Raw genomic sequence first — 14,923 nt, forward strand, 5'->3', positions numbered from 1 at the left:
CCAATTCTTGATCTGATTTCAATCTGTTTCACTCTCGGGGTACTCGGGACCCCGTACGAATATACTAACAAGTCCAATAACATAATACGGACTTACTCGGGGTCTCGCTGAAATTACAATTCACACCTTATTCAAACTTTGAGTTTTAAACTTTTCAATTTACAAATCTCATACCAAAACATATTAAATAAATTCGGAATGACTTCAAATTTGGCACACTAGTCATAAATGACATAACGGAGTTGTTCAAATTTCCAGAATCGAATTTCGGCTCCGATATCAAAAACTCAACCCTGTGGTAAAACTTTAAAATTGTCACGACCCAATTTCACCTATAGGTCATGATGGCGCCCAACACTACAGCTAGGCAAGCCAACTAATAAGTCAATCGTACATTGGTTAAACTTTTATTCTAAAAAAATAATATAATACCAACTTCTACCAATTTGTGTGACAAGACCCGGTGTCACAAGTGCATGAACATCTAGTAGATTATACAAAACTCCAAATACTGTCTGAAATGAAATAGACAGAATATAAATATAAGAAGAGACACTGGTAGCTGCAGAACGGCTCAGAAAGGCAGCTCATCACTATGCCTCGGGATGACGTGGGTATGTGATGATAGGTCCTCCACTAGTACCTGTCTCAGATCCTGCACAAAAAGTACAGCAAGTGTAGTATGAGTACGTAAACAACGTGTACCCAGTAAGTATCAAGCCTAATCTCGAAGTGGTAGAGACGAGATGGCCGACTTTGACACTCACTATGGGTCAATAATAACTGAAATAAAACAAGGATATTTAAATCAGTATACATTACAGAATTTATAATAATTTATTTAATCAGCGGAAATAATCAAATTCCTTCAAATGTAATAATTATCAATATATTAATTAAATTCCTTCAATACAAATAATTTCCAATTTATCAATTAATTCTCATTTACATGAGTAACAATTAATTCCTTAACAAGCAAGAATAATAATTCATTAAATTCTAAAGATTTTTCCAATTTATTAATTAGCTTTACAAGCTGAAATATATTATTAAAGTATCGTGTAATTATTATTATTAAGTACGATTTCTGCCGAGGACGTACGACCCGATCCAGAGTGTCGTGTACACTGCCGAGGGACGTGTGGCGTGATCCATAGATACATCTATCCTGCCGAGGCGTTTGGCCCGCTCCACAAGAAAGGAGGACATTTTCTTATGTGCCTCCGGAAGGAGAGTATATTTATTATAAGGTAAATTCGGGAGGAGAATAATTTCTTTTAACAATTAATTGATTTAAACAGACAATCAAGCCTATGAGATTTCCATCCTTTAATATCTTTATCTAACAATTCACAATATATTCATATAGATATCAATTAATATAAATAAATCAAAGAACACAATTTACACAAGTAAGGCATGCTTTGAGTCCTAAACTACCCGGACTTTAGCATTAATAGTAGCTACGCACGGACTCTCATCACCTCGTACGTACGTAGCCCCCCATAATTTTAGCAATAATTGTTTAATTTTAATCACCTATGAGGTAATTTCCCTCTCACAAGATTAGACAAGAGACTTACCTCGTCTTGCTCCAATTTAATCTACTATAAGGCCTTTTCCACGATTATCCAACTCCGTCTGGCTCGAATCTAGCCAAAATAATTCGATACAATCACTAAATATTATAGGAATCAATTCTATAAGAAAATACTACATTTTAAAGAAAAGATCCCGAAATTAATTAAAAATTTGTCTGCGGGGTGCACATCTCGGAATCCGGTAAAAGTTATGAAATCTGACAACCCATTCAATTACGAGTCCAACCATACCAGTTTCACTCAAATCCGACTCCGTATCGATACCGAAATCTCAAAATTTCGTTTCTATGAGATTTCTAAACTTTTCCAAATTTCAATCTCAAAACACTAATTAAATTGTGAAAACAATGATATATTTATGTGTATAGACCAAATCCAAGTTAGAATCACTTACCCCAATGTCTTTTCCTTGAAAATCTATCAAAAATCGCTTCTGCTTAAGCTCCAATTTGTTAAAAATGTCAAATGGGACGAATGCCCTCTTTTTATAAAATTGCCCAGCAGCCTTTGGAACTGGTCCTGGAACTGGGCCTCGATCGTGGCTTCAATCACAGGCTCGAGCCTGGACCTCGGTCATGGCCTCGATCAGGGCATCGATGTTGGGCCTTCAATCAGGACATCGAGGTTGAGCCTTCGATCAGGGCATCGAGCATGTGCCTTCGATCAGGGCATCGAACATGGGTCTCGATCCTAGCCCTCGAGCCTTACCTTCGATCATGTCCTCGAGCTGGACCTTCGATCGTGGCTTCGATACTGAGCCCCGTCCCTGGCTTCGACTCAGGCCTCGATCGTGGGCTCGATATCTGGGTTCGATCTGGGACTCGATATCTGAGTTCGATCACAGCCCAGAATATACAGCAGGAGGGAAAATTGTAGCAGCTTTTAAGTCCAATTTTTGATCCGTTAACCATCCGAAACTCACCCGAGGCCCTCGGAACCTCAACCAAATATACCATCAAGTCCTAAAATATCATACGAACTTAGTCAAACCTAGAAATCACATCAAACAATGCTAAAACCATGAATCATACCCCAATTCAAGCTTAATGAAACTAAGAGTTTTCAACTTCTACATTCGATGTCGGAACCTATCAAATCAACTCCGATTGACCTCAAATTTTACACACAAGTCATAAATGACATAACGGAGCTATGAAAATTTTCGGAACTAGATTCCGACTCCGGTATCAAAAAGTCAACTCATCGGTCAAACTTCCAAACTTAAATTCTTATTTTTAGCCATTTCAAGCCTAATTTAACTACGGACTTCCAAATAAAATTTCGAACACACTCCTAAGTCCAAAATTACCATACGGAGCTGTTAGAATCATCAAAATGCTATTCTGGGGTCGTTTTCACATAATTAGACATCTGGTCACTATTCGAACTTAAACATTTTAATTGTTTTCTTCAAAATTTCATATCTCGAGCTAGGGACCTCGGAATTTGATTCCGGGGATACGCCCAAGTCCCAAATCACGATACGGACCTACCGGAACTGGCAAAACACTGATCCGAGTCCAACCATATCAGTTTCACTCAAATTCGACTCTGTATCGATACCAAAATCTCAAAATTCCGTTTCTATGAGATTTCTAAACTTTTCCAAATTTCAATCTCAAAACACTTATTAAATTATGAAAACAATAATATATTTATGTTTATAGACCAAATCCAAGTTAGAATCATTTACCCCAATGTCTTTTCCTTCAAAATCTATCAAAAATCGCCTCTGCTCAAGCTCCAATTTGTTAAAAATGGCAAATGGGACGAATGCACTCTTTTTATAAAACTGCCCAGCAGCCTTCGGAACTGGTCCTCGAATTGGGCCTCGATCGCGGCTTCGATCACAGGCTCGAGCCTAGACCTCGGTCATGGCCTTCGATCAGGGCATCGAGGTTGGGCCTTCGATCAGGACATCGAGGTTGAGCCTTCGTTAAGGGCATCGAGCATGGGTCTTCGATCAGGGCATCGAGCATGGGTCTCGATCCTAGCCCTCGAGCCTTACCTTCGATCATGTCCTCGAGCTGGATCTTCGATCGTGGCTTCGATACTGAGCCCCGTACCTGGTTTCGACTCAGGCCTCGATCGTGGGCTCGATATCTGGGTTCGATCTGGGGCTCGATCACAACCCAGAATATACATCAGAAGGGAAAATTGCAGCAGCTTTTAAGTCTAATTTTTTATCTGTTAACCATCCGAAACTCACCCGAGGCCCTCGGCACCTCAACCAAATATACCAACAAGTCCTAAAACATCATACGAACTTATTCAAACCTCTAAATCACATCAAACAACTCTAAAACCATGAATCATACCCCAATTCAAGCTTAATGAAACTAAGAGTTTTCAACTTCTACATTCGATGTCGGAACCTATCAAATCAACTCCGATTGACTCAACTTTTACACACAAGTCATAAATGACATAACGGAGCTATGAAAAGTTTCGGAACTAGATTCTGACTCCGGTATCAAAAAGTCAACTCATCGGTCAAACTTCCAAACTTAAATTCTTGTTTTTAGCCATTTCAAGCCTAATTTAACTACGGACTTCCAAATAAAATTCCGAACACGCTCCTAAGTCCAAAATCACCATACGGAGCTGTTGGATTCATCAAAATTTTATTCCGGTGTCGTTTTCACATAATTAGACATCCGATCACTATTCGAACTTAAACATTTTAATTATTTTCTTTAAAATTCCATATCTCGGGCTAGGGACCTCGGAATTTGATTTCGGGCATACGCCCAAGTCCCAAATCACGATACGGACCTACCGGAACTCTCAAAACACTGATCCAAGTCTGTTTGCTCAAAATGTTGACCAAAATCAACTCAATTGAGTTTTAAAGCTCTAATCCACATTTTAAATCCATTTTTCACATAAAGACTTTCCATGAAATTTTACGGATTAGGCACGCAAGTCGAGGAATGATAAATAGTACTTTTCGAGGTCTTAGAACACATAATTGATTCTTAAATTTAAAGATGACATTTTAGGTCATCACAGAAATCTTTAGCCTTTAAATTACTAGTTTCCGTTAAATGGTCATAACTTGAGCTAGGGACCTCCAAATTAAATTCCGGGCATACGCCCAAGTTCCAAATCACAATACGGAGCTACCGAAACTGTCAAAGCACTGATCCGGGTCCGTTTGCTCCAAATGTTGACCAAAGTCAACTCAGTTGAGTTTTAAGGCTCTATTTCATATTTTAACCCATTTTTCACATGAAAATTTTTTGGAAAATTGTACGGACTGCGCACGCAAGCCGAGGAATGATAAATGGTGCTTTTCAAGGTCTTAGAATAGTGAATTACTTATTAAATTTAAAGATGACATTTTCGGTCATCACATTCTCCACCTCTAAAACAAACGTTCGTCCTCGGACGGAGTTAGAAAAAAAACTACCTGAGCTGGAGAAAAGGTATGGATATTTACTCCGCATGTTCGACTCAGACTCCCAGGTAGATGCCTCTACCGGCTGACCTCTCCATTGCACCCGAACTGAAGGATAACTCTTAGACCTCAACTGTCGAACTTGTCGGGCTAAAATAGCCACCGGCTCCTCCTCGTAAGTCAAATCTTTGTCCAATTAGACTGAGCTGAAATCTAACACATGGGACGGATTACCATGATATTTTCGGAGCATAGACACATGGAACACCGGATGAATCACTGATAAACTAGGTGGTAATGCAAGCATGTAGTCTACTTCACCCACCCTTTCAAGAATTTCAAAGGGTCCGATATACCTAGGGCTCAATTTGCCATTCTTTCAGAACCTCATTACACCTTTCATAGGTGAGACCCGAAGCAATATTCTTTCTTCAACCATGAATGCAATATCACGAACATTTCGGTCGGCATAACATTTTTGTCTAGACTGAGCTGTGCGAAGTCGATCTTGAATAATCTTTCCCTTATCCAAGGCATCCTCTACCAAATCGGTACCCAACAACCGAGCATCTCCCGGTTCAAACCAACCAACTGGCGATCGGCATTGCCTTCCGTATAATGCCTCATATGGAGCCATCTGAATGCTCGATTGGTAGTTATTATTATAAGAAAACTCCGCAAGTGGCAAGAAATGATCCCAAGAACCTCCAAAAGTCTATAACAACGTGAAAGCGGACAATCTCACGAATGTAAATTTAAGCTAACCTCTCTGAAGAATAGGTAACTGCCAACGTAGTCAAAGCGGGCTTGAGCTTCTGAAATCTCAACTCACATTCGTCTGACCATCTGAATGGGACACCCTTCTGGGTTAGTCTGGTCAATGTGCTTGCTATAGATGAAAACCCTTCCACGAACTGATGATAATAACCTGCCAAACCCAGGAAACTCTGGATCTCTGTAACTGAAGTAGGTCTAGGACAATTCTCAACAACCTCAATCTTCTTAGGATCCACCTTTATGCCTTCTGCCGATACAACATGCCCCAAAAAGGCCACTGAGTCTAACCAAAACTCACATTTTGAAAATTTGGCATATAACTGATTATTCTTCAAGGTGTGAAGCACACTTCGAAGATGTTTCTCATGTTCCTCTCGACTGATGGAGTAAATCAAGATATCATCAATGAATACAACCACAAAAAAAATCCAAATAAGGCTTGAACACCCGATTCATCAAATCCATAAATATTGCTAGAGCATTTGTTAACCCAAATAACATCAATAGGAACTCGTAATGCCCATATCGAGTCCGAAAAGCTATCTTAGGGACATCAGATGCCCTAATCTTCAACTGATGGTAACCAGATCTCAAATCAATCTTCAAAAATACCTTGGCACCCTGAAGCTGATCAACTAAGTCATCAATTCTTGGCAGCGGATATTTGTTTTTGATAGTGGCTTTGTTCAACTGCCGATAATCTATACACATCCACATAGAGCTATCTTTCTTCTTTACAAATAATATTGGTCCACCCCAGGGCGAGACACTGGTCTAATGAATCCCTGATCAACCAAGTCTTGTAACTGCTCTTTAAATTCTTCAACTCTGTCGGGGCCATACGGTATGGTGGAATATAAATGGGTTGAGTGCCCGGAGCCAAATCAATACAGAAGTCAATATCTCTATCGGGTGGCATCCCCGGCAGATATGTAGGAAATACTTCTAAAAATTCACGAACAACTGGTACTGAGTCCATAGAAGGGACATCCGCGTTGGGATTGCGAATATAAGCCAAATAGGCTAGACACCCTTTCTCTACCATACGCCGAGCTTTCATATAAGAAATAACCCTACTGACAGAATGGCTAGGAGTTCCTTTCCACTCTAACCGAGGTAACCCCGGCATAGCTAGGGTCACTGTCTTTGCATGACAATCTAATATAGCATGATAAGGAGACAACTAATCCATATCCAAGATGACATCAAAATCTACCATATCAAGAAGTAGAAGATCCACACTAGTATCAAGATTACCAATAGTAACCACACACGAAAGATAGACATGATCTACTATAACAGAGTCTCCCACCGGTGTAGATACACACATAGAAGCACTCAGAGAATCACAAGGCACAACCAAATATGAAGCAAAGTAAGAGGACACATAGGAATAAGTAGATCCTGGATCAAATAGAACCGAGGCATCTCTATGGCCAACTGGAATAATACCTGTGATCACAGCATCAGATGACTCGGCCTCAGGACTAGCTGGAAAAGCATAAAATCGGAGTTGGGCCCTACCACTCTAAACTGCGTCTTTGGGACGGCCTCTAACTGGCTGGCCTCCACCTCTAACGGTCTGACCTCCACCTCTAATGACCTAACCTCTACCTCTAATAGCCTGACCTCCACCTCTAGCTAGCTGAGTAGGTGGTGAAGCAACCGGTGGTGGTATGATGGCACGAGAATCTTGCCAAGATCTGTTACTCGTCAATCTAGGGCAATACCTCCTGATGTGACCAATGTTCCCACACTCATAACACCCATCCTGATATCGTGCCTGCTGAAGCTGAAGCTGACCCAAATGGGCCAGATAACTGCTGTAGTAACTCTGGAGTGGTGGTGCACTGATAGGAGTTGAATGTGCACTAAATACTGGCTGCCCAGAGTAAGGCATAATATAACCGTGACTCCCTAAAGCACCGGAAGATGCATGAAGTGCTGATGAAATGGTCTGGGAGGATGACCCCTACCAAAATTACCCCTGCCTCCTGACGAGGCACCACTGTTACCACCGAACTGACGAGGCTTCTTATCGGACCTCTGCCCTCTCTCCTGTGCAAGAACCATCTCGACCCTCCTTGCGACATTAGCAGCCGCCTGAAAAGAAATCTCACTTCCGGTCTCATTGGCCATCTGAAGTCTGATAGGGTGAGTAAGTCCCTCAATAAACCTCCTCACTCTCTATCGCTTCGTAGGTAGTAAAAGGAGAGCATGACGGGCCAAATCCACAAAATGAGACTCATACTGAGTAACAGTCATACTGCCCTGCTGTAGACGCTCAAATTGCTTGCGGAATTCCTCTCTCAATGTGATAGGGAGGAACTTTTCCAAAAATAGCTGAGAGAACTGCTCCCACGTAAGTGCAGGTGATCTGACTTGCAGGTGATCTTACTGGTCGGGTCAATGTATAATTTCTCCACCACCTCTTGGCGGAACCCGTCATCTGAAATACAGCAAAATCAACCCCATTGGTCTCAACTATACCCATGTTCCGCAGCACCTCATGGCAGCGTTCAAGATAATCCTGTGGGTCCTCAGAAGGTGTACCACTGAAGTGAACTGGAAAGAGCTTAGTGAACTTATCCAGTCTCATTAAGGCCTCAAAATACATGGCGGGCCTATCACCGATTTGTGCCGCAACAACTGCTGAACTATTCCAATTGGCGGGGTTGCTGGAGCCTGATTCTGGGGAGCCATCTGCTCCAGAGCAGGAGTAGTGAGAGTTTGTTCTCCTCCCCCAGCCTGTGAGATGGCTGGTGCCACTTAAAACTTACCATTCTGGGCCACGCCCTCCATAAGACTTACCAAATGGACTAGAGCATCCCGAAGTACTGAAGTGGCTATGAATCCTTCCGGGACCTGAATTGGTCCAACTGGTACATTCTGAACTGGAACCTCCTCCTGAAGGTCCACCTGAGGTTCTTCAAAAGGTGCAGTTGCTCGAGCTCTAGACTGAGGCATGAGTGATTGTGAGGTATGCTCGAGTGGCAAGGGTGATGATGAAGTATGCCCGAGTGGCAAGGGTGATGGTGAAGTATGCCCGAGTGGCAAGGGTGACTGTGAGGTTTACCCGAGGGACTGTTTATGATTTCATCATTTTTGCTCACATTTGCATTGAGCCTTTGTTTGAAAAACTATTGAAAAATATCTTTAATTAATTTTTACTGGAACAGGGTTCAAACGAGATGATTTGATTCAAACACTGATTTTTAAAGCATGTTGTACTTTACTAAATTTTTGTGATATGAACTTGATATACTTTATTGCTCGTCACTACTGTTCAGTCTTTATTTATTGTTGTTACTTACTTAGTTGACGTACTCACGTTACTCCCTGCACCTTATGTGCAGATCCAGGTATAGCTAGACACGGTAGCGGTTGTTGATTATTCTGGTTGCAGATTTTCTCGAGGATAGCAAGGTAGCTGCCTGGCGATCGCAGCCCTACTCTTCTCCCTCTTAGCTTCCTTTAGTTGTATTTAGCTATTTCCAGACTGAGTTAGTCTTGATATTGTTAGACAAATTGTAGTAGATGCTCATGACTAGTGACACCCCGATATCGGGCTTTTCTTTTCTGCTCTTTTATTTTGATTTGAACTCCCGATTTGTTTTAGAATGAGTCGGCTTGCCTAGTACCACGATAGGCTCCATCACGACAAGTTATGTTTTGAGGTCATGACAGAACTGCTCCCAAGTTAGTGTAGGCGACCCAGCTGGTCTGGTCAACATAAAATCTCTCCACCACCTCTTGGCGGAACCCGTCATCTGAAATACAGCAAAATCAACCCCATTAGTCTCAACTATACCAATGTTCCGCAGTACCTCATAGCAGCAGTCAAGATAATCTAGTGAGTCCTCAGAAGGTGTACCACTTAAGTGAACTGGAAAGAGTTTAGTAAACTTATCCAGTCTCAATAAGACCTCGGAAGACATGGTGGCACTATCACCTGCATGTGCCGTAACAACTGGCTGAATTACCCCAACTGGTGGGGCTGCTAGAGCCTGATACTGTTGAGCCATCTGCTCCGGAGCGGGGGTAGTGGGAGTCTGTTCTCCTTCCCCAGCCTGTGAGATGGCTGGTGCCACTGGAAATGTACCATTCTGGGCCACACCCTCCATAAGGCTCACCAAACGGACTAAAGTGTCCTGAAGTACTTGAATAGCTATGAATCCTTCTGGGACCTGAACTGGTCCAATCGGTACAGTCTGAACGGGATCCTCCTGCTGAAGATCCACCCGAGGTTCTACAATAGGTGCTGCTGCTTGAGCTCTAGACTGAGCTTTACCTCTTCATATACCTCGGCCCCTAGCACGACCTCGACCTCGACCTCCACCCCTGGCTATAGTTGTCACCGGGGGCTCTGGTCCCTGTCCATCAGTTGATGTATTACGTGTTCTCACCATATGCAAGAGAATAAGAATAGAATGGTTCAATCATCAGTGATAGAATAAAATCGCACGACAGAATAAGAAAGAAGTGATATTGTTCCTAAACTTCATAGCCTCTGAGAGATAAGTACAGACGTCTCTGTACCGATCCTTCAGACTCTACTAAACTTGCTCGTGACTCGTGAGACCAATGTAACCTAGGGCTCTGATAGCAACTATCACGACCCGGAATTCTCACCTTCAGGACCGTGATGACGCCTAATATTTCACTTGCTAGGCAAGCCAATGTTAAAATAATCTTAACTATTTTTAAGCAAATTAAATTAAACAAAAGTTAATTGCTAAAATAAAGTGCGGAAGACCATAACTACCGAATCATCACAATACATTCCCGAATCTGGTGTCACAACTGCACGAGCTACTAGAATAATACAAATAAAGGTCTAAATAAAATTCAAGCTGTTGAAATATAATACATAACTGAGATAAGATAGAAGGGGACTTCAGAACTACGAACTCTATGCAGTTATACCTCAAGTCTCCACTGGTAGATGTATCCGGACAAATCTATAGTACGTCGGTGGGACCCACTCCGAAATTTGCACAAGAAGTGCAGAGTGTAGTATCAGTACAACCGACCATATATACTGATAAGTGCCGAGCCAAACCTTGACGAAGTAATGACGAGGCTATGATAAGACACATACGTAAACGACCTATACAAGTATAGACAAATACGAAGCAACAATAATACAATAAATAACAATTTATAAATTGGGAGGGAGCATGCAAAGGGGAATGATATAATAATTTCAGTAAGCAAAGTATCACTTAGCAGCCAATTAATTCATCAACAATAAAATGAGCAAATGATAATATGAAAATGGCACGACACCACCCTTCGTGCTTTTACTCTTATTCCTCTCATAAACTGATAATAATAATAATTGGCACGTAATCACCCTTCGTGCTTTAACTCTCTTTTAGCACGGCATCACCCTTCGTGCTTTTACACTCTCTTAAAATGACACGGCATCACCCTTCGTGCTTTTATACTCACAAATGACACGGCAACACCCTTCGTGCTTTTACACTCATAAAATGGCACGGCAACACACTTCGTGCTTTTATACTCATAAAATGGCACGGCAACACCCTTCATGCTTTTACACTCACAAATGGCACAACAACACCCTTCATGCTTTTACACACTTCCTTACCATGACAATGATATTATGAATAATTAAAATGGCACGGCATCACCCTTCGTGCTTTTATACTCTTCCTTACCATGAAAATAATAATATAAATTCGGAAGAGTATTTAAATGCACACTTATCAATCAATTCAATACTAAATACCGACTTCACCTTCCAAAATATTCAACAATAATTAAATGAATAATAATTTCACGAATAATGATCAAATAATCAATAATAAACTTAAGCAGGAATATCTTAATTAAATAGATAATTATTCACAATAAACAAATTTCACCTACATGCTTTGACTCAACCACAACGCATATGTACTTATCACCTCATATATACGTTGTACCCGCACATTAAATCATGTATCAAATAGACAATTGAATCCTACTCCTTCAAGTCAAGGTTAACCACGACACTTACCTCGCTTTGCAACCAAATTCAAGAATCCAATAAACCTTTGCCTCGCGAATTCGTGTATGAAATCCTCGAATATAGTCATAAATAATTCAATATACTCAATACAAATCGTAGGAATTAATTTCATATGAATTTGCTAATTTTCCGGATTAAAATCCGAAATTCATCTCAAAAATCAACAGTGGGCCCACATCTCGAATCTCGAAAAAACTTACGAAATCCGAACACCCATTCCGAAACGAGTCCAACCATACAAAAACTATCAAATTTCGATGTCAAATGGACCTTCAAATCTTAATTTTTCATTTTTGGAAAGTTTTACAAAAAAAACTAATTTCTTCTATCTAAATTCGAAATAAATGATAAATATTGACATGAATTTATGAAGTATAATCACTTTCAGATATAAAATACTTACCCAAGTCGAAATCGTGGAAAACCCCTTTGAAATAGCCTAAATTCGTGCTTGAAATGTCTAAAAATGAGAAAAAAATCTCGGATTCTTCGATTTATACACTACCGAGGGATAAAATAGTTTTATTTTATATTTAAGCTAAGGTCATTAATGTTCTTGTAGTAATACTATTTTAGTTTACTATGGTTTTAACTTATGTTTATCTACTTTTATAATATTTGAAAATACCAAAAATAGTTGCACTTTTAATTTTTAGTTTTACTTTAACCAATTAGGAGTGATTTTAGGTTTTACAAGTATTTTATACGAATTTGGAAGAAATTTGGATTTATTAATGAAAACTAGGTGTCATCACGACGCCTGTGGTGGGATTTTAGGTCGTGACAGAAGTATAGAGTTGTGAATATAGTTCATAGAACTATTCCAAACTAAGACATAGACAAGTTTAATTGCCATTGATAGACGAATATCTAAAGAGGTTTAAAATTGGCCAAAAAAGTTAAGATCGATCAAATATAGTAATACAATATACTTGACTGATTATTAGTAAAAAAAGAAAAGGAGATCATTATCAAAAAGACCATTGGCATCTTTCTAATTTTCTTCTTTTGGTGGGTGGGAGGAGAAATTACAAATAAAAGTGAAGATCGGCTTTTGCTTCAAAGAATCAAAGAGCAGTCTCAATAAGTAAAAAATGGTGACAAAAATTTCTTTCCCAAAATGAACACTTCTTGCATGAACTTGTGAGTTCATTAAAAATATTTAATTATTGAAATTTTACATAGTATAAGTTTTATAAAGTTCATTATGGAGATTTGTTGCTAATATTAAGAGGCTATTTGTGCCACCGCTCCTTTCAATTTTCTCAAATGGATACTTAAGCATCTTTAAAGTTTCTGCAAAGGGAGAAATAGAAAAGAATACGAAAGGAGAAAAATATCAAATGATTATTTTTGTACTTGTCTTTAAAATACGGCAGTTGAATAATGACGATCAGAGAGGATGTATTTTTAAGTTCAACACATTTAACACAATTCAAATTCTTTTTTCTGTATTCAATAGTCATTAGTCTTGTAAAACACACAATAGGGTAAAATAGTAGAACTATTAATTTTCAAAGGAAGTGAATTTTTAGCCAAATAAAACTTTTATAATTTAATAGGCATTATATGAGCAAGAGTGGGTTGCTCTAGTGGTGACCACCCTCCACTTCCAACCAAGAGGTTGTGAGTTCGAGTCACCCCAAGAGCAAGGTGGAGAGTTCTTAGAGGGAGGGAGCCGAGGGTCTATCGGAAACAATCTCTCTATCCAGGGTAGGGGTAAGGTCTGCGTACACACTATCCTCCTCAGACTTGATGTGAGCATATTTCTCTATCAAGGGATAAATCACATCATTCGGCTAGCAATGCTCTGTTAAATTTAACATATTTATAAGAAATCAGTTAAATAAGTGACTAATTCAAATTACAATAAAAATACTCTATTTACTATAGCTTAAATGCTTCCACCACTAAGAGAAATAAAATACAATGCAAATCAACATAGGATTATATAGATAATAGATTGCAGAATATCTTTCAAAACTCCACATAATTAGTCAAGTGGATCTTCCTAGTATGTACAATGTTGTCTTATACATAACCAAAGATACATTAGTTAACCCATTACATGTTCTATCGTTGGAAACCAAAAAGGGAACCAGAAGATATCGTTTAGTTTAGTAATTGTCTATAAATTTTAAAACACAGCATTCATTAATTGAAAACCATTAGATCATCGAAATTCTCCCGTGGATCAGTGATCAATGATCTAATTCTATTAATAAAGTGTGTTATTCTAAAAGAATATGTTTAGAATAATATTTAGAAAGCAACGACATGATCATCACTACAAAGCTAATCCATCGAAATTCGGTAAAAGAAAATTGGAACCAAAATTCAATAATTTTCTAATTATTTTTTATCCCTAGGTTTCCTAAAGAACAAATAAAAAAAGGGAGCAAGACACGCGCATCCCCTGAATAAGCAGGAGCGTGAAAAAAATATACAAAGAAAAAAAGATAATATCCCTGACTATGAGATCTATCTCTGCACAAAATCAACATGTATAATTTTATCCCTAAGAATTGAGTAAAAATATAGGATCAATACAATTTTAACTTTCTCGAAGTTGTGCACTGTGTCAGATATATGATCATATTGAGAAAATTAGAGCAAAACAACCCCAATTATCTCCCATAAAGCGCTCATGACAAAGACAGTGAAGAAGCATGCGAACTAAAAACGAAAAATACTCTACAATATATATTACCTCTATAATCAATCATAATGCTTGTTCCCAGAGATTCAACCTTTAAGAGCAGCAAATACATGGTAAAAGACCACCATTATCTCCGGCAAATGACTCCAAGTTTTGCCCTAAACTAGTATACCTCATACCAACTCTCTAACTACAAAAAACAAATCAGATAGGAAAATAAAGCCCTAATAGAAATTAATGAAAAAAAGAACAAGATTTGGGCAAAAATTTAGAGAGGAACAGACCTGAATGTTGTAACACCCAACTGCGAAGATGAAGAGAAATGAAAAAAACTATTATTTGAGAGGACAAATTAAGAACCCGAGAAAACCAACATTTCTTCTTGTGGCTCGGAAGAATCTGCGTTTAGAATTGCGTTGAGTTGTTAATTAAAATTATAATTTTACCCT

The 14,923-nt window shown here is 39.2% G+C and overlaps 1 long non-coding RNA gene across 1 annotated transcript; it reads right to left on the reverse strand.

Annotated features, from left to right (window-relative positions):
- Positions 1 to 227: 227 nt before the first annotated feature.
- LOC104093118 (uncharacterized) lies at positions 228 to 14,897 on the reverse strand. The gene is made up of 3 exons (XR_004506232.2): positions 14,759 to 14,897; positions 14,526 to 14,664; positions 228 to 655 (listed from the first exon to the last, which is right to left on the reverse strand). It is a non-coding gene; the product is annotated as an uncharacterized lncRNA (long non-coding RNA).
- Positions 14,898 to 14,923: the final 26 nt, after the last annotated feature.

This window comes from Nicotiana tomentosiformis, chromosome 9 (assembly GCF_000390325.3).
Source record: "Nicotiana tomentosiformis chromosome 9, ASM39032v3, whole genome shotgun sequence".
NCBI lineage: Eukaryota > Viridiplantae > Streptophyta > Magnoliopsida > Solanales > Solanaceae > Nicotiana > Nicotiana tomentosiformis.